At 43.8% G+C, this 21,131-nt stretch overlaps 1 protein-coding gene across 1 annotated transcript in view; it reads right to left on the minus strand.

Annotated features, from left to right (window-relative positions):
• The window catches only part of FAAP20 (FA core complex associated protein 20), a 30,551-nt gene that overhangs the window by 4,545 nt on the left and 4,875 nt on the right, over positions 1-21,131 (minus strand). The gene's annotated exons all lie outside the window — the stretch shown is intronic.

A 21,131-nucleotide genomic window follows, 5' to 3' on the forward strand; every position in this document is an offset into this window, starting at 1 on the left:
CAGCCTTCACCTTCCCTTCAGGTACTTTATGTTTCTGTGAGTCCATAATGCCTTTAACTCTGTGTAATAACTAATTTCTTAACTTTAAAGCATCATTATTAGTTTTCCTTTTGTGGTTAAAAATCTTGGAAGTGTAGTGTTTGATTGCTCCTGGGATCTGTGGGAGTTTATACAATGGATAGCCCAGCTGAAAAACCAAAATAATAAAAAATTGTCACACAAGAGGGCCAGCATTTCAGCTGTGTGATGAGCAGAGTAAAATGAGAATAAAATCCAGGAAGAAAGAAACTGCTGGAAAAGTCAACCCCTGTCACAAAGATTAACCTTTCCCCACATTAATATCTGTTACAGCGACTGCAGTGCCCAGGGAACACCCAAGGTACAGTCACAGGCTTCTGTCACTTTTGTTGCCATTTAGAAGCTGCTTCCCAGTGTGGTGAAAGGAGATCCCAGGAAATCAGCCCCTCCTTTCCTTCTTTGTCAGGAAAGGTGTTCTCCCAAAAGCTGCAGGTGGAACAAGGTAAGTGGAGCAGAGGCAAAGGGTGAATCTGGATCTGCTGTGGGCAGGAAGGTGGTGGTGGCAGCAGAGAAGAGCAGGAGAAAGGGGGTGTAAATAAAGCAAAAGTGTGAATTGAAGAGGGTTTGGCCGTGGAAGTGGTGGGAAATGAGGTGACAGAGGAGGGGTAGAAATGTGATTTCACAACCAGCTGAAGAAGTGTTCCTTGGGGGATTTTACTCAGGATCCCTGGGAATTGCGGCCCAGCGCTGACTGTCACCACATGGAGGCAGCAGACTATGCAAAACCAGGGATTTTACAAAATCGGGGGGCTGTGAAAGCGCTCCAAACACACTCCTGGGTGTATCTATGCCAACGATCAGAGATGCCACAAGGTTTCTTTTATTCCCGCGATGTTTAGGTTGATGTTTTATGTTTTATGACCCCTTGGATACTCCTTGGACAATCCTGTGCTGCTAAATCGTGTGTTGTACCCATGGATTTATGTTGTTACAGACGACTTCTCCCAGAACAGCCATCAGGAGTGCAGCCTGTTCCTCATGCTGGAGCTGTTGCTGTGTGGTGCTGTGAGCACTTCCAGCATTTGCAAAAGCTTTATGATGGGGGAACATAAAAATTGGTTATTGTGCGCTAAGGGCCACAAATGAAAGAATATAATAAAACGAATAGGGAAAATTATTATTGCAGCTTCTGCTTGTAAAAAGCAAAAGGAGAAAACCTTGCTTCTGTGGCAACTGTAGGTGGGTTTGGATTGTGTAGATTTATGTGAAAATTCCAAGGTTTTTTTGATTGTTATCCATTCAATACCCACTCTAACCATGTCATGAATGTTTTCATCCTTGCTCTATCTGCTTCTGGAACTGCCTGCAGATTTCAAACTGGAAATCTTTGTCCATTAAGGGCATTTAGTATTTTTCACCTGCATCTTTCTAGAATGAATAATGTACTAAGAATAGGAAAGCAAAGTGTAGAATAGGATCTGTTCTTGGGCTTGCCCCTTTGCACAAGACCACATCTTCTGTTTCCTCCACTGCATGGAAATCCTATTACTTCCTGCTTGATTTTGGGTCTTGCTAATTTAATAATTAGAATGTTTAGTGGTCTTAGACAAAAAGTTCTCCTAGAAATGCAGAGTAGTCTTTATCATAATCAGCCTTGACTGGATTTGAGCCAGTGGTCAAGGGATTTGAGCTTGTGGAAGCCAGAATGCTCCTAGAGATTATCTGCAGGGATTTCCTTGTAAATGGAGTGCCAGCATGTGTAGTTATCTCTTCCCTGTTGAGTCTCATCAAGCTGCACACGCTTAATCTTTACTTACATGGTCCCTGATTCTTGCTGTAAAGTGGGCCTCAGTTTTAACTTTTGCTCTCAGGAAGAAGGGGCTATTATAACAAATTCTAATCCTTTTGCAGTTCCACAAGCACTAAAGCCTATAAATTGCCTGCCAAACAAACCAAGTGATCTTTTCCTGGGCTGAGGGAAAGAGGAGAGTGTAAAACGCAGGTGCCAGCATTTGCTGGGGAAGAACTGGTACATTATCAACTAATCCGCCTTCTGCTATTTCTGATTTCCTCCCCAACAGCTGCAGCATTGAATGAGAGCTTCTGCATTTGGGAAGAATTAGAAAGCTTGGTAATGCAGGGTCTCTATTACAGATACAACAGCTCACAGACAGGGAGGAGATTTTTGCTGCTGGTGTAGAATTTGGAGTGCTAGGCATTTTATAGCCTGGAAAAATTGTAATTTTCAGCTGTTGTTATGGAGTAATCAATGAAGAAGAGATGCCACAGTTTCTGCTGGGTTTCTCTCAGAGCCTGATGTCATTGCATGCAGGAGCTATTATTTTTTTTAATGTGCCACTTTGAGGCTGAAGCACATACAGCTTTTATTAAAAACTTCTTTTTTTATGACGACTGATGCTCGCTGATAGTTTTAGACCTTCTGAAATATCATTTCTTCTGTAGTGATAGCTCCAGTATCAGATAAAAATGTTCTGAAGAAATTGTTCCTTGCTAGACCATTGAAATATTATTGTATTTCAATTATTTTATCTAATCAATGCTTAGCTTGTGAGTACATGTTGATAATTTTTTGTCCTTGTCAAATAGTCTGTGACTTCACTCAAGGATGAGCGTGGCCATTCTGCTGAATGTAATGAAGGACAATGTCCCCAAAGAGACCACAGTGTGCAGAGCAGCAGGGAAAGCTGCTGCAGCCAATGTCCCACAGCTGAAATGGAACACTCCAATGTCACAATGTGTCCCCAAATAGCCAGTGGCAGCAATTGCAGCCCTGGAAAGAGTAACTCAGCAAACTGACCCACTGAGTCCAGTGCTAATCATTGGCTGTGGTGAAATGGGAAAGTCTGACTCTTTTCATTAATGTTGTGTTACAATTAAACCACAAAATGAGGAGAACTGGGTAAGACTGGCTTAGTCAGGAGAATAAAGATGACGTGCATTTCAGTTTGGGAAGTGCAGGCTCATTGCTGCTTCCAGAGAAAGTCAGTTCAGTGGAGACAGTTTTGTGGGCTCTCCTTCATTTCAGTTGCAGGAGACATTCTCTTCCCCACAAAAAGCCTCTGCCTTTGAAACCTGCTCCCTCTGGTAGCACACCAAAGCTGAATTTGCCAACGTGCAGCACCCAGTGCCCGACTCATCCCTTCAACTCAGCCTTTCCAAAAGCAAGGACAGATCAGCACCTGTGTGGCTGGAGATGGAAAACCCAGCCTTGTGACATTTATGTGCCAAGATGGGAAGACCTAAAAAGAGGACTAGGGAGACTAGCATGGCATTTGCGGGTACCAGGTTGCCAAGGAGGCATATTGTATTGAAACAGTTGCCTGGGAAACATTTAAAAATACATTGAATGGAAAAGCATATGTGATGTGCCCACAAGTGTTCTGTGTGAATGAAATGCCATGGCTGATGATGGCACCAAGAGACTGTTACTATTACATGTAAAAATGCTGCAAGTGATGTGTGGCTTTTTTTCCCTTTTGTGGTGTTTTCCTGCCCTGTTTGCAGGAGGGGCACCGAGGGAAGGTTGTTTTGCTCTTGGCTGATGGATTAATGTGAATGTGGGGAAGGTGGAACACACAGGCAGCAGCAGCAGCTGGGGATGGCAAGAGCAATTTGGCTTCATTTAGGCAACCTAAACCAATTGACAAGGAGCCTGCACAATTCCCCCTCAAAAGTAATAACAGCACTGCTCAAACTCCTACAGAATAAAGAGAAATGGTTCTCTGAGCATTGCCCTTTAATTGGTGCTAAAATGGGTATTGGGAGCTCTGATGTCATTGCAGTGGGACTTGCATGTAAACATCATGGAAAATGCAGGATTCTGATCAAAGGTTGGACAACATATATGAAAAAGTCTCTCACTGACCTTGTTTTTTGTTCAGGGTACTGAAATAGAGGGAGATGATAGGATAAAGTTTCAGAAGACAGTTACCTGCTCTAGTCCTTCCTCAGATCAGGGTCAATTACTGAGGGATGGTACTGACAAAAAAAGAATGATGTCACCAGAACCAAAACAAACAATCATATTCACTCTTTGTCTCACAGAAAAAACCCTTATTTTTCTATGCAGCCAAGAAACAAGGGAGCTAGGAACTGTAATCTTGGATATCCTACCTTGGACAAGGAGATTCATCTGCTAGCAACTCCCAGATACTAAAATGCATCTCTCCTTGACTAAGAATGAATGGCAGGTGTGAGGATGGTTGGGATTATGCTCACCCTGCCTAATCCTCCTTTGGAGATTTAGAAACAAATATCCTACTCTTGATTTGCTGGAGACTTAAGAAGCCTGTTTGGGAGCCAGCAGATTTAGCTTGGTGCAGGCTTTATGTGGTACAGTAAATTTTTTGGATGAGAGATGCAGTGGAGAGGAGTTCAGTTGGAAGAAGGAAGGTCTGGAGGGGTTTTTGTTGGTGGCAGCTCTGCAAAGAGGGCACCGGGGCCTTGGCTCCTGGCAGATGTTGCCTCTTTGGGGCTGGGAGGTTGCTGCTGTCTGGTGAGTGCAGTTCCCCAGGGAGGAGGAGACTCTGCTGACTCTGCTGTCAGCTTGGCCAGTGAGGAGAAGCTTTTTGGCATTCTGGTTATCTGCTCATTTCAGCACAATCTGCTCAGGAGTCTGAGGTGATGCAATGATCACGTTGCAAAGCCATGAATCAGTGAAGTCTCCCTGGTGTCAGTCGAGTCCCAGGATCACTCATCATTTTTCTGGCCCAGTGTGTGTTTGGTTAAATCAAGTCCTGCTGTTTCTAGGCCCTGGGGTTAGTGTAAGAGAGGAGGAGAATCTGCCTTTCATCCTCTCAGAATTTTGCAATGTGACTGAAAACTTGGAGAGAATGTGTCAGATCTCAAACAAAGATTAGGTTTGATGGCACGGAGCCGTGGGTTCTGCAGCCCAGCCCAGAATTCTGCTGAGGGAGTTGTATCATCTCCCCATACTTTAAAGGATTTAACTCTGAGTTTAGGATGAAATATGGCTTGAGGTTTTCATATTTATTTCTTGCTTGCTTTCTTGGTTCTTTTTTTTTTTTTTTTTTTTTGTTTGGTTTTGTTTGGTTTTTTTTTGTTTTATTTAATTCTAAATGTATCTCACAAATTATAGCCAATAGAAGTCTGAGTTCCTCTTCTTTGCTTCATTTGAAATCAACATACTAAGGAGCTCCACAAAAAAAAAAAATCCATAAATCACTTGTTTATGGGCATGAAACCACAAAACAGTGGGACAAAATTACCCTACTAGTTAATGTGGTGTGATTTTATCCATAACTACAATGGTGTATAAAATCAACATAAAATAGAATGTAATTCAACAGATGAGGATGTCTTTATTGCTTCAATAAATGTGGGTAGTAGGTTTAGTTAGTTTTGCAAATTTTTAAGGCCTGACTAGTGTTTTAGAAAGAAAACAGGGTAAGTCTGAAGGAATAATCAAAGTTATGGAGTCAAATATAAATCTTTTCACTGAGGAGAGTGTATTTTCATATTCATCCTCCCTCTGTCATTAATGCTTTGATAAAAGAAATATAAAATAGGATTAATTTAGACTCTTGACAGTAAAATACAGGAGTTTCTTTTTTTCCAGGTGTCATTTATTTAATTGTACCAGACATGGGCTGAGTTTGGTTTATTTACTTTTTCTTGGGCTGATTTTGGAGGATTTTTCCCAGCAGAACCTTTCCTGCTCCCCATATCTGTTCTGCTGTTCCTTCAGTCCAACTGTCCTGCTCTCATAGAAATTTTGGTTGTTCCCTTTTGATCAGTGGGAAGTCTCTGAGGGAGATGTGTGGTAGCTAAACCAAGATGTTGTGGTGCTGGCTGAGGACAGGAAACATGTTCAGTGAGCTGAAGTGCTTGCTCTGGTTTGTACCACAGTCTGCTTCCATCATTAGCCTGTTTTTATGAGTCTGTCCTCCCATACTGGAATCAGATGTTTTATCAGAGCACTCTGAGGAAAAGCAGCAGCCTCACAGCTCTCCGTGACTGGGCTGTACCCTGCAGAAAATGAGTTGTTGAACTTAAAGCCACATCCCACCAGGGAAGAGGCAACATCGCAGAGAGCTGCAAAAATATTGGCACCATCAAACCTCAGTATCAAAGGAAGAGATGAACCCGGGTCTTCCAAGAGGCTGTTTGGGCCTCATTGGCTTGGCTGGGCATGATGAGATGCAATCTGTGACCAGTGCAGCTTTGTAGGCACAAATGTCAAGTGTAGATGCATTTAAGGGGGAGCTGCCTCCTGTTCCCTGTCCAGCCAAATGAGATTTGGAGATTTGCTCACTGCAGGGCTCACAGGACAGCAGGGACCAGCAGGGAATTGTCGTCAGTGCTGCTGGGAGTGGGGTTTGGGTTTTGCAATTACACAGAAACTAGAATTGACATCCTCATTTGCTGGTCCCATTATTTAGTGAGGGATGGTTGTTTTTCTGAAATGTTTACCTGTTCAGTGATGATTTAATTTAGGAATTAATTTGGGGAATTTCTATTGCCTGTAGTGTGGTGCAGTAAGTCAGAATACTTAATTATGACATGCCCTCTGCCTTAAAGTAGCCCTTTCTTACCTAATTTCATGCTGGTACCTGTTTATGAGATGGAAAATGGGTGCACAAAAATTGGGAATATTGCCTGTTGTAACACTAGGGCTGGGAACTGAACTCTGGCCTGTTCACTGGGTCTTTGCATGGGCATAAGACTGATCTTCCTTTCAAGCCTTGTTTTACTCCCAAGGGCTTCCAGCACAGTGTCTTTCATCAGCTTTGGGTTCACTGGAAAGAAATAAAGAGCTGGGACATCTTTCTGAAAGTCTCTGCCTAATGGCTTGTGTTTTGCAGAGTATTGATAAACCCCAGTGCAAATCCTGAGCCTCCCCTGCCCCAGAGACGTGCTCTGGCTTCAGCACCACATTTAATGACAAACAGTCACCTAGTTTACCATATGCATTCTTTTATCTTAGCTTCTCTCCGTGCATGCTAGGAGATTTATTTCTGCTCATAATGCATTTCATGTGTGTTAGTTGTAAATATTGTGCTCATAAATCAGCCTGGAGCATCCAGCCCCGAGGATGGAGACAGCTCACAATAGGTCTGTCTGCTTCACATTGGGAGCCTGAGCTCCCTCTCTGCTTTTTCCATTGCCGGGCTCTGCCAGCGGCGTGCTGCCAGTCTCCTGCCTCACATTAACAGGAATACTGGATATTACTACATTCAAAGTGTTTTTCCTTCAGGACTAGAAGAATGTAGTGGAGCATGCATCTGGCTGTGCAGGGAATCACCCCCAGGGCTCCCTGCTCCAGTCACCAGGGCTGGGGACACCTTACGGCAGGGCCTGCATGCAGACACAATGTGTCATGCAAAACTGATCCTTCTCCCTTCCCTGAGCCAGATTCTCTAAATTCAATACCACAAAATTAGCAAGTCTGGTGTGTAATCCTCAGAACTCCATTTTTTTTCATGCCACTCTAGAGCCAGCTCCATCTGTATTCACACCTACTGACCTCACTTTTTACATCTGGGAGATGGAAATTTTTTTTCCTTGATTCATAAGAAGTTGTTTTGAGAACGAATTAGTGTGTTCTGGATATTCATGAGGACATGTCAGTGCTACAGAGGTGCATAGCAAACTGCCCCAGAACTGGGGTTGTTACTCCCTGTTTTTGGGTAGTATCATTTGGCTTCCTCTCCATCTGTCCTTTTATTGGGAAATTTGTCTGCCTGGTGGAACTGCAAGTACTTTGTGCAGTGCTCCTGATAAATTACTGCCCTTTTACTAATTTTAAGGATGTTGTGCTCTCAAAATTCCTGTGTTTACATGAATCAAGGCTGCATTACATTGCATGGTCTAAAGCAATTAATATTCTATAAGCTTTTGGTGTTTTAATTGGCTTGTATTTGGAAGTCTGAGATGGGCTGAGCTGCAGGACTAAAACTAAACAGTCTGTCACACCAAAAATACTCTGAAGGAGTGTATTTCTTCATGGTGTGCAGCTGAAAACACCCCGTTTACTGTAATTAGTTCATCTCACTCTTGTGACTAGGCTTCCCACCTAATTTATACATATTCCAATATGTTTCTAGGTATCTGATTCTTGGAGACCATGTTAAACCAGTGCCTTCTCTTGGTTATTCTGGTCTAGGGAGATTTTGATTTGCCTCATGCAGCACATCCCAAACTATAACCCTTGATTTGCCTCACCCAGCACATCCCAAACTATAACCCTTGATTTGCCTCACCCAGTACATCCCAAAGCTATAACCCTTGATTTGCCTCATGCAGCACATCCCAAGCTATAACCCTTGATTTGCCTCATGCAGCACATCCCAAACTATAACCCTTGATTTGCCTCACCCAGCACATCCCAAAGCTATAACCCTTGATTTGCCTCACCCAGTACATCCCAAACTATAACCCTTGATTTGCCTCATGCAGCACATCCCAAAGCTATAACCCTTGATTTGCCTCACCCAGCACATCCCAAAGCTATAACCCTTGATTTGCCTCACCCAGTACATCCCACAGCTCTGACCCCACATGCAGAAGCTGTTCCCCAGAACAGTCTGTAACCATGATGCTCATGATGCATTTCAGGAGAGCTGGAGAGGAGAATGGTGTCATCACCTGAGGGGAAACACAAAGCAGAAAGAAACGAGGAGGGGAAATTTCGGTGCTTATTTTTAGACTCCGTGGGTGAGTATTATTTTCAGCCTTATCTCTATTAATTTCTGCAGAACATGGTGTTAACGTGTGATTAGAAGAAAGTATTGTAGTTTCTAGCTCAGGCTAAAGTAATCCCTCCCTGGCAATCAATCCCTGGAGAGTCAGTACCCCCCTTTGTAGCAAGGTAAGGCAGCAAAGACATGGCTGCAGGCATGGATGTGTCTGAGGCAGCTCTAAGCTCTTGAGAAATAAACCCTACATGTGCATTTATGCTTATTGAGTTCACAGAATTGTCCCTGACACTGGGTCAGTCCTCCCTGGGGCTGCAAACACTCTGTTAGGGGGTTGGTTAAAGCTAAATTTCAGTTTGTTGACGGGGAGCTGTTCTCACACTCATCATCACATACCTTCAGCATCTTCTGTATTTAGCACAAGACTACACACTCATACGTTTCATTGAAGAACATGCTGCCTGTTAATCAGCACTTTATTGTCTCAGTATGCTTAAAATAAGCATTTTGTCACTTTCAAGAAGAAGGAACTTTATTGGTTTGCATTCTGGCACTGTGCTCCATGTTGTCAAGTGCTGTCAGTTGGCTTCTTTCTGTAACTTTATGAGATTGAAACATTCTGGTAACAATTTTCATCAGATACATATTGGATGTGTTACAGAAGTATCTCTAATGTTCCAGAGAAAAGAGATTTAGTGGGTAACAGTTTGATCTGGAGTGCCAGAGGTCCCCTTCAGAGCCTCTGATTGCTGTATGGGACAGGGAACACAAAACTGAAATCCCCCTGTTGATCAGAGAATGCAGTGAGAGGAAGGAAAGAAGATACCATCTTATCAAGGGATCTTCTTGTTTCCTTTATGAAAGCTAAGAAGCAGCATTAGCCCTTCCCTCAGTCAGTATTAAGCAGAGGACCTTTGAGGGAACAGTGGCTGCCAGGCTGCCAGAATGCAGCTGGACTGTGTGAGCCTGTGTCTGCAGCCTGAGGAGCACTCCAGGCTGGCACTGCCTTCAGGCCAGGTGTTGGCACTGGGGCTGCAGTGCTGCCTTTCCGTGTGGGGTGGAGGCAGGAGAGTGCAGTGGGGTCTGATCTCTGCTGTGAGAGACCTGTCAGGAGCCCTGAGCTCTGAAACCCTCCCAGCCCAGCACCAGCACGAGCAGCAGGGGTGTTCTTGACTCAGGGAATCTTTTTGGACAGAATTAGATATCACTGTCATTAAATTTAATAATTTGCAGAATTGTCCATTGCTGGTTTCTATTCTAAGTGAAGCAGCAGAGGAGGCTGAATGGAGACAGGGATGGCCAAACCCTGAAGTGATAAACTCATAATGCCCAAACCAGTCTGTGGGACCACAAAGCATATTAATTCCTAAATTCCAATAATCTGTAAAAACTTTTGAGGCTTGACTGTGGCAGAATAGCCCAGAAGTTTGGGGAGAATTGAGTTGAGCAATGTCCTGTGCAGAAGGCCACAAGTAGCTTTAGGAAAAGACTTGTGTAAGCCTATTAAATCTGGATATTTCCTGTTGTAAATGGATATGCTTGGGGCCTTTATTCCAGGCTATATGTAAGAGAGTTTAATTATGGTTGTATCTTTTAGCCTGTTATAAAACTTTGCAGCTCTTTTTGAGAAAAAAACCCCAAAAACCAAAGCAAAGTTTCTTACAACACGTGAACACAAAAGAAATGCATGAGATTTTTGTCTTGGAAAATGCAGCAGATTGCAGCTAACCTTGAACTCTCTTATTAGAAAGAAAAGCTGTGAGAACTTAACAAAATGCTATAATTATCCATGTTTCTAGTGGGTTTTTTTGGTTATTAATTGAGTTTTATTGTGCAGCAGCTTTTCCAGAAATCGTGGGGGCCAGGAGCATACCATTAAAGCCTTGTTTTGAATCACCCAACTAAGGAAAAAATCTAGAAAAAATAAGTTCTTTAGATTACAAAATGTAAGAAGCATATTGATATAATTATCCTTAAAAGGAGATACTGTAGGAAATAGGATGGATTGAGTTATTACAAACATTCATGGAGTAAAAACACTATAAAAGCATTACAAGATTCAAACAACCAGTGAACCAAAAGTGTAAAAACAATGCTTTGGAAATTAATATTTTCCCAAGAAATGTTTCCAGTAAGAACCTGGGAAACTGCACTTTCTCTTGTGGGTGAAAAAAGTCACATTCAGACTTTAAAGGGACAGTGCTTCTGGGGAGTTTAGACATTCAGGATGTTCTCTAGCTCTATAAAACTGTGAAAAAAGAACTTTAAGGGCATCATCTGGGTTTTTTTTCCCAGTGTGTGCCCGTCAGTCTTTTTGTGTGTTTTTCCATGTGGATGGTAAAAGTAGAAGGGACAATTTCACAACTGCTTCCATTTCTTTTTCTGACTCCTGGGTACTTGTGGCATTGCTGCTAGTGGAAAATCCTAATAAAATCCCTCTGGGGAGCAGAGTGCCCAGCATATTTTGGTGACATTTATGGTGCCCTGGGTAACCCTTTCCCTGCCCCAGCTCTGTGGGGCTGCTCTCAGGGAGAGCTGCTGTGCTTTGCTCACGGGCTCTCTGCGAAGGAAACCAGAAACTTTGATTGCATTTCAGATGCAGTCCGTGCCAGCAGCAATTCCCTGCTTGTTTTCCATAGGGTTGTTTCCAAGTGGCCATAAATAAACAGGGCCATGGTCCCCGATGTGTTCTGGCCTGAACGATGAACACGATTGATCTTAATTGGTTTCCTTGGTAGTTCTCAGAAAGAGCTCTGAGAAAGAGAGAACCTTGACTGGTTATTTAGCCTCAATATTGCTCATTCCTGACTTTTGCTGGTGGTTCCTGGAAATTTCTCAAGGCGTTGTTGATTGGAATATACTGAAACAGTGTCCAAGTGAAGTCCCAGCCTCCTTCTGTCAGAACTGGACCTTTTGTGGAGACAAAGGACTGCAGAACTCCAGGGCTGTCATGTCTGATATCCTTCACTGCAACAAATGCACAGGGAAGGGAGAGAGCAGAGGCAGACCCTGCTTCAGCTCCCTTCTCTGTGGAGGCACAGACTTGTAGCATGTACTGTGAAGCATAAATACATATATTTATATCTGTATTTTTAACTGTGTACTGCTGGCTGTGCAGCTGAGAGTGTGGCAGGATTCAGGAATGATGGGATATTTGTATGGTGCAAAACCCCCGGATTTGTTTCAGTAATGATCTTTAAAACAAAATACAGCAGAGAGGGGACAAGAGAATCCTTTTAACTCTTACTGGTGAAGGATGGAGTTCTTTTTTTTGTGGATTGGTACCTCTTGAAGTGTCTTAAAGTTTTGTGTGAAGCAGCTTTTTGTCAGGGAAAGGATAGTGGGCACTGCATGGGATCCATTGCAGCAATTCCAGTGCTGAAAATAACATCAACAGCATTTTAGTGTCAAGAAACAAAGGCTTGGTCCCAAAATTATTACAGATCAGAGGAGTCAACTTTTGAGAATGGAATGAAAAAAATAAAAAAAAAAAAAAAGAAAAAAAAGGCCTGATGAAAGACTTCAAAAAATGCTTATTCCTGTGGGATTTTTGGCAGTGTCATTCTATCAGCATAAATTCATTTTAATCCAGCAGTGGCCATCCTCCTCGCCGCCTCTTTTCTTTTTTCTTTTTTTTTTTTTTTTGTTATTTTGGCTTAGCTAACTGTACAAATTACTCAGTTTTCCTGTGTAGAAATTCAAACACAGAAAAAATAATCCAATCCCTGGATTTCTAAATTCAAGCAGCTTTCAAATCAGAAATAGTTTTGAGGCAAGAACAATAATCTTTCTGGTAGTGGGTGGCATAAAAAGACTGTTTTTTTCCATTCAAGGCTTTTTTTCTTTTAAATGTATTTGATTTAGATTGATTTAGCCTGGTGTGGGAATTGAAAGTCTGACTGAAACTTCCTGTTCTGAGCTGTGGCTTGGGTGAGCAGCTGGGTGAAGGTGTCAGAGCAGCCCTGTATCCTCTCTCTTGCATAATGATCCTTGGTTCTGATGAGTTTCCATCACCTGCGTGGGCTTGATGAGGCAGAGCCCTCTTGACTGGTTAAAAGCACAGGAAATCTGTGCTGCTCTCCAGACCTGCTCTGCTTTTGAGAGAATTGCTTCATTCCTTTCTCTTGTCTCAGGACAATATAACTTTTCTAAGTGCTCTGAAATGTTGTGGAGGATTTGTTGAAGTCCTGGGGTGGAGGTTACACCTGATGGTTCTTTACTGAGGTGCTGAATAACCTCAGCCCTGTCAGTGGAAATAGTCCAACTTGCCTTTTCTTCTTAGAAGCCACTTCCCTGTACTTTCAGTGAATTGCTACTTTTCCTGTTTCCAGTGCTTCTTTAACGATTTTGTGGAATGTTGTAGGATGTGTGTGGCACCTCAGACCTTGTCCTCACTGAGGGCTGAGCAGGTTGGCACCAGAGGTTTCCTCTGAGTTGAGGCACATGGGAAGCAGTTCTGTCCTTCCAGGCTGTGCAAGGAAAACCTTTAAGTTACAGCAACACCTACAGATGTTTCCCCTCTTCTGAGTACTCCAGTCAACAGGAAATGGCCAATGAGCAGAGTGGCTTCCAAACTGCAAACTGCTGCAGGAGGTACACGCTGGGGTGGGAGTGCTGCTTCTCTCTGCAGCTCTGTGGGCCGTGGACACACCACTGACCTCGAGCAGGGTTTGTTGTGGTGCTGTGAGGCACAGCCCATTCCCACAGGGCACTTTGTGCTCAGCCATCCTGATCTGGAGGTGTCACTGGGGCCATGTGGGCATGAAACTCCCCCAGAACAGCTCAGACCCTTTGGGGTGGCAGCACAGACCTGTGCCCAGGATCTGGGATATAGGGGAAATTAGACAGTTTGTGTTTGTGTGATCCCATTCACAACAGGTTGCATATTGAAGCCCATGCCATAAACACTTGTAGGTTTTTTTAAATGCTCAACTGATTCCTTACTTACACTGAACAGTTACTACTTTCTTATGTTTTTTTGGAAATTTTCCTCTTCTTTCCCTGCATCAATTAATATAAACTAGAGGTCAGAGCAGCTCTTCATTATGAAAATGTGCTAGTTTTAATCTGTTCTGTGACTCATTTCTCGTGAAGAAAATCAAGAAGGAGAGAGTCTTTGAATCTTTTAGTGTGATGAAAAGTACATAAAAATGATTCCTTTATGTGCTTGAGTGTATGATGTTTTCAAGGTTCTGTTTTTGAAGAAAATTTTCAGAATCTTACTGATCATGTTGACCTGCTGGATTTCTTTCTGCACTTCACATTTCTAGGGAGTGATACGTGGGAGCACTAAGTTGAAATCATCTGAGGCAAATCTTTATGCTTTTCAAAGAGTACAACTTGCTATCCAAATCCAGTGTCTGAGAAACACCATCTTAAAAATGTACATGTTGGTGAAGACAATTAGCATGGCTTTAGTGAGTACAAAACTGAACTTTGGAAGATAAAGGAGTTAACCTTTGGCTTACTGCAGAGCATCAGCCACAGAGCCTCTGCTGAGATTGGAGTTCTTGGTGCTCAAGCACTGATGACACAAATCCTGGGGATCCTGTGTGTGTTTGGCTGTTCTGTGTCCATTTTGGCAGCACCCCTGTGCAGTGCCAGCCTTGCAGAGCCTGTGCATTCCCTCTGAGTATGCAGTGCCCAACCAGCCAATTGTTTTTCTCCTTAGCCCCCTTTCCATGGCTGTGAAATATTTGCAGGACCTGTATTTCATGACCGGCCCAGTTACTGATTTATCTGCTGCACTGTTTATCCCACTGGGACCATGTTATTTTTTTCAGAGCTGACCTCCCTTGCTCACAAACCACAGCTAATTTAGGTTTATTTCCCTCCCTGCCCCCTCCTCCTGGCATGCTAACACTCATTCCAACTGGCTGTTGACTTCCACTCAGGAATTGTCACCAGATCTTTCCAAGTTAAATCTTGCAAATGGAAATCACAATATGCTTGGCACTGTCCTCACGTGGGGGTGCAGCCTGCCCTTAGGAGGTGATGGCCATTCCCAAATGTCAGCTCTGGGGAGATCCAACAGATGCCAAGGCTCTGGTTTACATGAACTGCACAGATTCTGGGGCACTTCTGATGCCTTTGGAAGGCAGAATTCCAGTGCAAAGCCCTGGAAAGGAAGGGAACCATGGAGGTGGAAGGAAGTGCTTGAGGTGCACATGAAATGCTTTAAGGAAGATTTTGAAATTGCACAAACAGTGCATACTCCTATTTGTTTAAACAGTGTGGCAGCAAAATCCATTAAAAATAAATCTGGATAGGCATTCCCTCAGGTGGCTGAGAGCAGTGCACAGAGCTCAGCTCATGGCCCACCTCTGGGCACCAGAACAACCTCCTGGGCACCAGAACAGACCTGGGCACCAGGAACAACCTCCTGGACACCAGGACAGACCTGGACACCAGGAACAACCTGGACATCAGGAACAACCTCCTGGACACCAGGAACAGACCTGGACACCAGGAACAACCTCCTGGACATCAGGAACAACCTGGACATCAGGACAACCTGGACCCAAGAACAACCTCCTGGACACCAGAACAACCTCCTGGGCACCAGGAACAACCTCCTGGACACCAGGAACAGACCTGGACATCAGGAACAACCTCCTGGACACCAGGAACAACTCCTGGACACCAGGAACAGACCTGGACACCAGGAACAACTCCTGGATATCAGGAACAGACCTGGACACCAGGAACAACCTCCTGGACACCAGGAACAACCTCCTGGACACCAGGAACAACCTGGACATCAGGAACAACCTCCTGGACACCAGGAACAGACCTGGACACCAGGAACAACCTCCTGGACACCAGGAACAGACCTGGACACCAGGAACAACCTCCTGGACACCAGAACAACCTCCTGGACACCCCATTATTGACAGATGTCTGTGGGAACCAAGTGTCAGCAACAGTAGCTGAAGCTTTTTAGAAGCAATCTTTTCTTGCTTGCTTTTCCTAGAACTAAAATAAAATGAGAACAGAATCTGTGGCCTGGCCTATCTCCAGAGAAATTTCATGGACTTTATGAATCAATTATATAAGGAGGATCATTGGGCAATGGGCAGAAATGACAAAGCATCTCTGTGAACTTGCTGAGTTTTTCTAAGCAGCCTTTTTTAGGACCTCATTGTTTTTCCTGCTGAGGGAGAAGAGTCTCTCTTCACAGAGGCAATTTAAGGCAATAGCTCCTTGTGATCAGAAGGAATGGAAACATGGCATGAAAACTTGGTTTTGGTAGGTAACACAGCAGGTCATGATAAAATTGTCTCATTCCTGGTGCTAAACACGACCCTCCCCACTGTTTGCTCTTGTAACACACTGCTCCTGGTGTAGCCCATGCACAGCTCTGCTAAAGGAAATCATGCATTTTGTTAAAAATGGCCTTTCCAAGCTGGGGAAGAAGCAGGGATTCAGTTCTGGACTTACACAAATCCATCATTCCATGTGACTTTGTCACTGATCACAGTGTCAATGATCTGTGTAGAGCAAGCAGGGAAGGAGGGCATGGAAGAGATTAAATATGGATAAACTGCAGGTGAATTCTAAACATACACAACTCCAGTGTGGGTAAGACTGAACATCTAAGAGAAACATTAGTGGTATCATTAGTCATGGAGCTTTTCTAGGTATGAGCAAAAATGAAAGGCAGCACAAATCTGTGTCACCTCTTATTTGCATGTCTTCTTTAACCTGGATGTGTTCCCCATGGAGCTCCTGCAGACCAGCCCAAAATAATCTGCATGGATCCAAACAGTCTTAATTTTCTGTGTGTGAGGAGACTGAACTTGGCATTTCTGACTCTTACTAAGCTTTTCTTTTTAGGCTTAAACACAGGAAAGACTTCAAACCTCATTTCTCAGCTTATCGTGCAAATAATATTCTGAATCTTGCAGGATCATAACTTTTTGTATAAAGCTTTCCAGCTGTTTTCTGTTGATAAAAGACTTTAGCTGGGCACCAGGAGATAAGACTGTGGCACTGAGAAATTGCTGACTTAGTCTTGTAATCTTCCAGCAGGGCATTCCCATAGGGAAGTTATGGATAGGTGTAACTCTGCACAAGTTAATGTTCTAATCCTTGAATCCCACTGAATGGCTCAGGCACTGGGTTTGATGGAAATTCTGGGCACCTGACACATTTCAGGATCCAGTTTTATACAGAGACTTCCAATTCCTGGCAGATTGTCAGTGTGGAGCTCAAACTGATTCCCTTGGGGCTGTTCCTCTGGATTTGAGAATGGCATTTTCTGAGAGCAAACCTGGCTGGGAACTTCAGTGACACCCTTTGGAAGGACTCTGAACTTCCAGGCTCCAGATCAGGAAAAACTGTCAGGATCAAACATGATTTGAAGCACAAAGAACTTTATTTATTGCCAGCAGAGAATGGCAGTGGAGTTTGGAATGGCTTAGAGCTCATGTTCTTTGCTTCTGATAGCAAATAGCCTGTCCATCCCTCTGCTGGGACAAAGGCTTGTCTTGGTGTCCCAGATAACTCTAATTATACAGACAGGGAGATAAAATTAAGACAAATAAACTGAAGATGGAAAATTAGTTAGACAAATGGAAAAAATGCATGCAGATGGTTAGGAACACCTAAAATCCCACATGGTGCAGTGACTGCTAAGTCAGCCAACAATTTTTTATGAATGAGAAATCTAATAAGGAGGGGAAACCAGTTAAAATTTGCCCTGGAGCAATTGTAACTTCTACACCTCTTTTTTTGGTTCATAAACACCTCTGTTGCCTGCAAAAATACTTGTGAAGATGCTTTTTAATATGGTTTGCTAAGTTTTGTTGCTTGACTTCATTGTTCCTGCAAATCAGCAAATGAATTCCATTCACAGTTGGATTTTTTTCCCTAAGACAAGGAATGTTCATGCCAGATTGCTGTTCCTGCATTTTCCCTCCGAGCTCCCGCAGCACTGGGGCTCTGTGTGGTGCAGGAATACACAAGTGTGGGATCCATGTCAGACCATGGCAGGTATTTTGCAGTGCTAATCCATGAAGGAACTGGAGCCATCCATTGAATGGCACTTTTAGCTGACATTTAATGGGTAAATACAGGCAGTGGGGTTGTTGGCTGTGTGTCACAGTCCCTTTGTCTCAGCTTCACATGGCAATCATTCTCTCCATTTCACTTGAGCTGTCCTGCAGCTGATTTATCCCCAGCCCAGCAGATAAAACACTCAGAGAGTGATTGGAGTCAAATCATTCCAGTTTGATACCGATTCAAGACAAAGCTGTATGTTTGAAATCAGATTTTTCCTTAGAGTAAGGAAGAAGAGAAGCTGTTCTCCTCAGCTGAGGCAGCTGGAGGGCTGCTTTGCTTTCTTATTTATTCAGAAGTTTGTGACTTTTTAATATTCCACTCTGTAGAAGACAGTGCTGATGCAAAGCACATAAAGAAAATAAGAAGTTTAAAGTCGAACAATCAGAGAAGGCTTTGGAGCTGGTGAGAAAATGAGAGGTGACATGAGAACAGGAAGGAAAGGGGAAGGTTATGTCATTAGAGGCTGGAATTCAATGTTTTGATGAAACTCCATGGATACAGGAAGGAGCAGGGCGGGTAAAAATAGCCAAATGAAAATGGTATGAGTTCCAAGAATTCAACTCTGAAAAGAAAAAAAAGAAATATACGTTCTTGCTCAAAACCAGGTGGAAAAAGTTATGTATTCTTATGAAGCATTAGAAAGGGTGAAGCAAAATTTGCTGTCTGCAATTTCTTTATTTTTTTTTCCTCCAACAAAAACTTGAAATTTTGTGTTATTATACACATCTCTTCCAAATCCTCAGTGGCCTGGTTCCCAGGAGAGGGAACACTTTGTCAGAAAAGTCATCTCACCAGAAGCCCTTGGATGCAGTTCAGATGGAGGAGGTTTTGGGGCTGAGCACATGCAAATGCTGACAGGCACAGGAATTGGCTCCCTCCCTGAGGGGCAGAGCACTCCTGGTGCCTGCAGGAGGAAATGGCCCTCACTGGGAGCACAGCTCGCTTTGCAGGACGTGGATTTGTGCACAGCCAGCAGACAATTCCACTGCACTCTCTGTTTTCTTGTACTGAGCTCCATGTGCTCACAGCTCCCCTCGGAGATTCACTCTTATCTACAGAACAGAAAGCTCTTACTGCAAGAAAAAGAAAGAAAGAAAAATCAACCCATTTGCTTACTTTGATTTTGTTTTTGTTAATTTCTGAACAGATGGTAACATACCACAATGGAAGTTTTATAAAAATTTCCATCTTTTAACTGAGTGCAGGCCTGAAATTTTTCCCTGGTGAAAAAGCGGAGTGTGAGTCATTAACCAGGCTCTGTGCTATCTGCCTGGGATTTTCACTCTGCACTCAGAGGAGGCAGAAAGCCCTTCCATTACAGTAACCACCTTTTTTTTCCCCCTTCACCTGGGCAAATGGCCAATTCCATCATCTCAGGCTCAGAAGGAACAGGGAAGGTACAGTCTGGGGAGGGATGTAATGCACAGACAAGGGGAGAGCCATTGCCACAGGCCAAGAGCAGGAGTCCAGTTCTGGAGCTCAAACAATTGTCAGGAGGAGGGGCCTGATTTATGATTTCTCCAGTCTGAATTCAGTAATTGAAAAGTTATGGGCTGGGTTTACAAGGGGGATGTTCTGCTGCCTGCAGAGTGCTCAGCACCTACTGAGTCTTGGCCCCAAATTATCATTATGGAGATAAAGAGTCTAAACCTAATCTTTGTTTGGACTCTCTTTGAAATTTGGCACTGATTGCTGTGGGACAAATCAGGCCCAGAGATGCTGAGTGTTCTTTTCTGCAGATCTTCTGATGTGACCTTGGAGAGCTGGAGGAGTCCAAACCCTCTGGTCCCCAGTGCTGTTCATTTTAGTGAAGTTACAGAACTTTGCTGAGAGGGGCTGGAAACAAAAAGGGATTTTTACACTGAGGCTTTGGGGCATTTGTAAAATCCTTTGTGTCTCCCCAGCCCTGAGTGCAGGCTCTGGTGCCCAGCCCTCACACACAGCATCTCCCTGAGCAGTGCAGCCCTCACCAGTTTGTTCCTTTTCTCCTTTGTAACACCTGTAGAGCAAAATTACCTCAGAAAAATCAAAGCAGGGTCTGAAATTTGCATTTTGGACTTTCCTCTGTATCACATAGAGGATGGTGGTGCCTCCATCAGCTTTGGAGTGGAGATGTGACAAAGTTGCTGGCAATTAATGGGTGTGTAAGAAATGCAGAAGGATGATGGATGGATGGATGGAGGGATGGATGGAGGGATGGATGATGGATGGATGGATGGATGGATGGATGGATGGATGGATGATGGATGGATGATGGATGGATGGAGGGATGGATGGATGGATGGATGGATGGATGGATGGATGGATGGATGGATGGATGGATGGAAGGAATATGGATGGATGGATGGATGGATGGATGGATGGATGGATGGATGATGGATGGATGGATGGATGGATGATGGATGGATGGATGGATGGATGGATGGATGATGGATGGATGGGTGGGTGGATGGATGGATGGATGATGGATGGATGGATGGATGGATGGATGGATGGATGATGGATGGATGGATGGATGGATGGATGATGGATGGATGGATGGATGGATGGAGGGATGGATGGATGATGGATGGATGGATGATGGATGGATGGATGATGGATGGATGGATGGATGGATGGATGGATGGATGGATGATGGATGGATGGAGGGATGGATGATGGATGGATGGATGGATGATGGATGGATGGCTGATGGATGGATGGATGGATGGATGGATGGATGGATGGATGGATGGAGGGATGGATGATGGATGGATGGATGGATGATGGAGGGATGGATGGATGGATGGATGGATGGATGGATGGATGGATGGATGGATGGATGATGGATGGATGGATGGATGGATGGATGGATGATGGAGGATGGATGGATGGATGGATGGATGGGTGATGGATGGATGGATGGATGGATGGATGATGGATGGATGGATGGATGGATGGATGGATGGATGATGGATGGATGGATGGATGGATGGATGGATGGATGGATGGATGGAGGGATGGATGATGGATGGATGGATGATGGAGGGATGGATGGATGGATGGATGGATGGATGGTGGATGGATGGATGGATGATGGATGGATGGATGGATGGATGGATGGATGGATGGATGGATGATGGATGGATGGATGGATGGATGGATGGATGGATGGATGGATGATGGATGGATGATGGATGGATGGATGGATGATGGATGGATGGATGGATGGATGGATGGATGGATGATGGATGGATGGATGATGGATGATGGATGGATGGATGGATGGATGGATGGATGGATGGAAGGAATATGGATGGATGGATGATGGATGGATGATGGATGATGGATGATGGATGATGGATGGATGGATGATGGATGGATGGATGATGG

This window comes from Zonotrichia leucophrys, chromosome 21 (genome assembly GCF_028769735.1).
Source record: "Zonotrichia leucophrys gambelii isolate GWCS_2022_RI chromosome 21, RI_Zleu_2.0, whole genome shotgun sequence".
NCBI classification, from domain to species: domain Eukaryota; kingdom Metazoa; phylum Chordata; class Aves; order Passeriformes; family Passerellidae; genus Zonotrichia; species Zonotrichia leucophrys.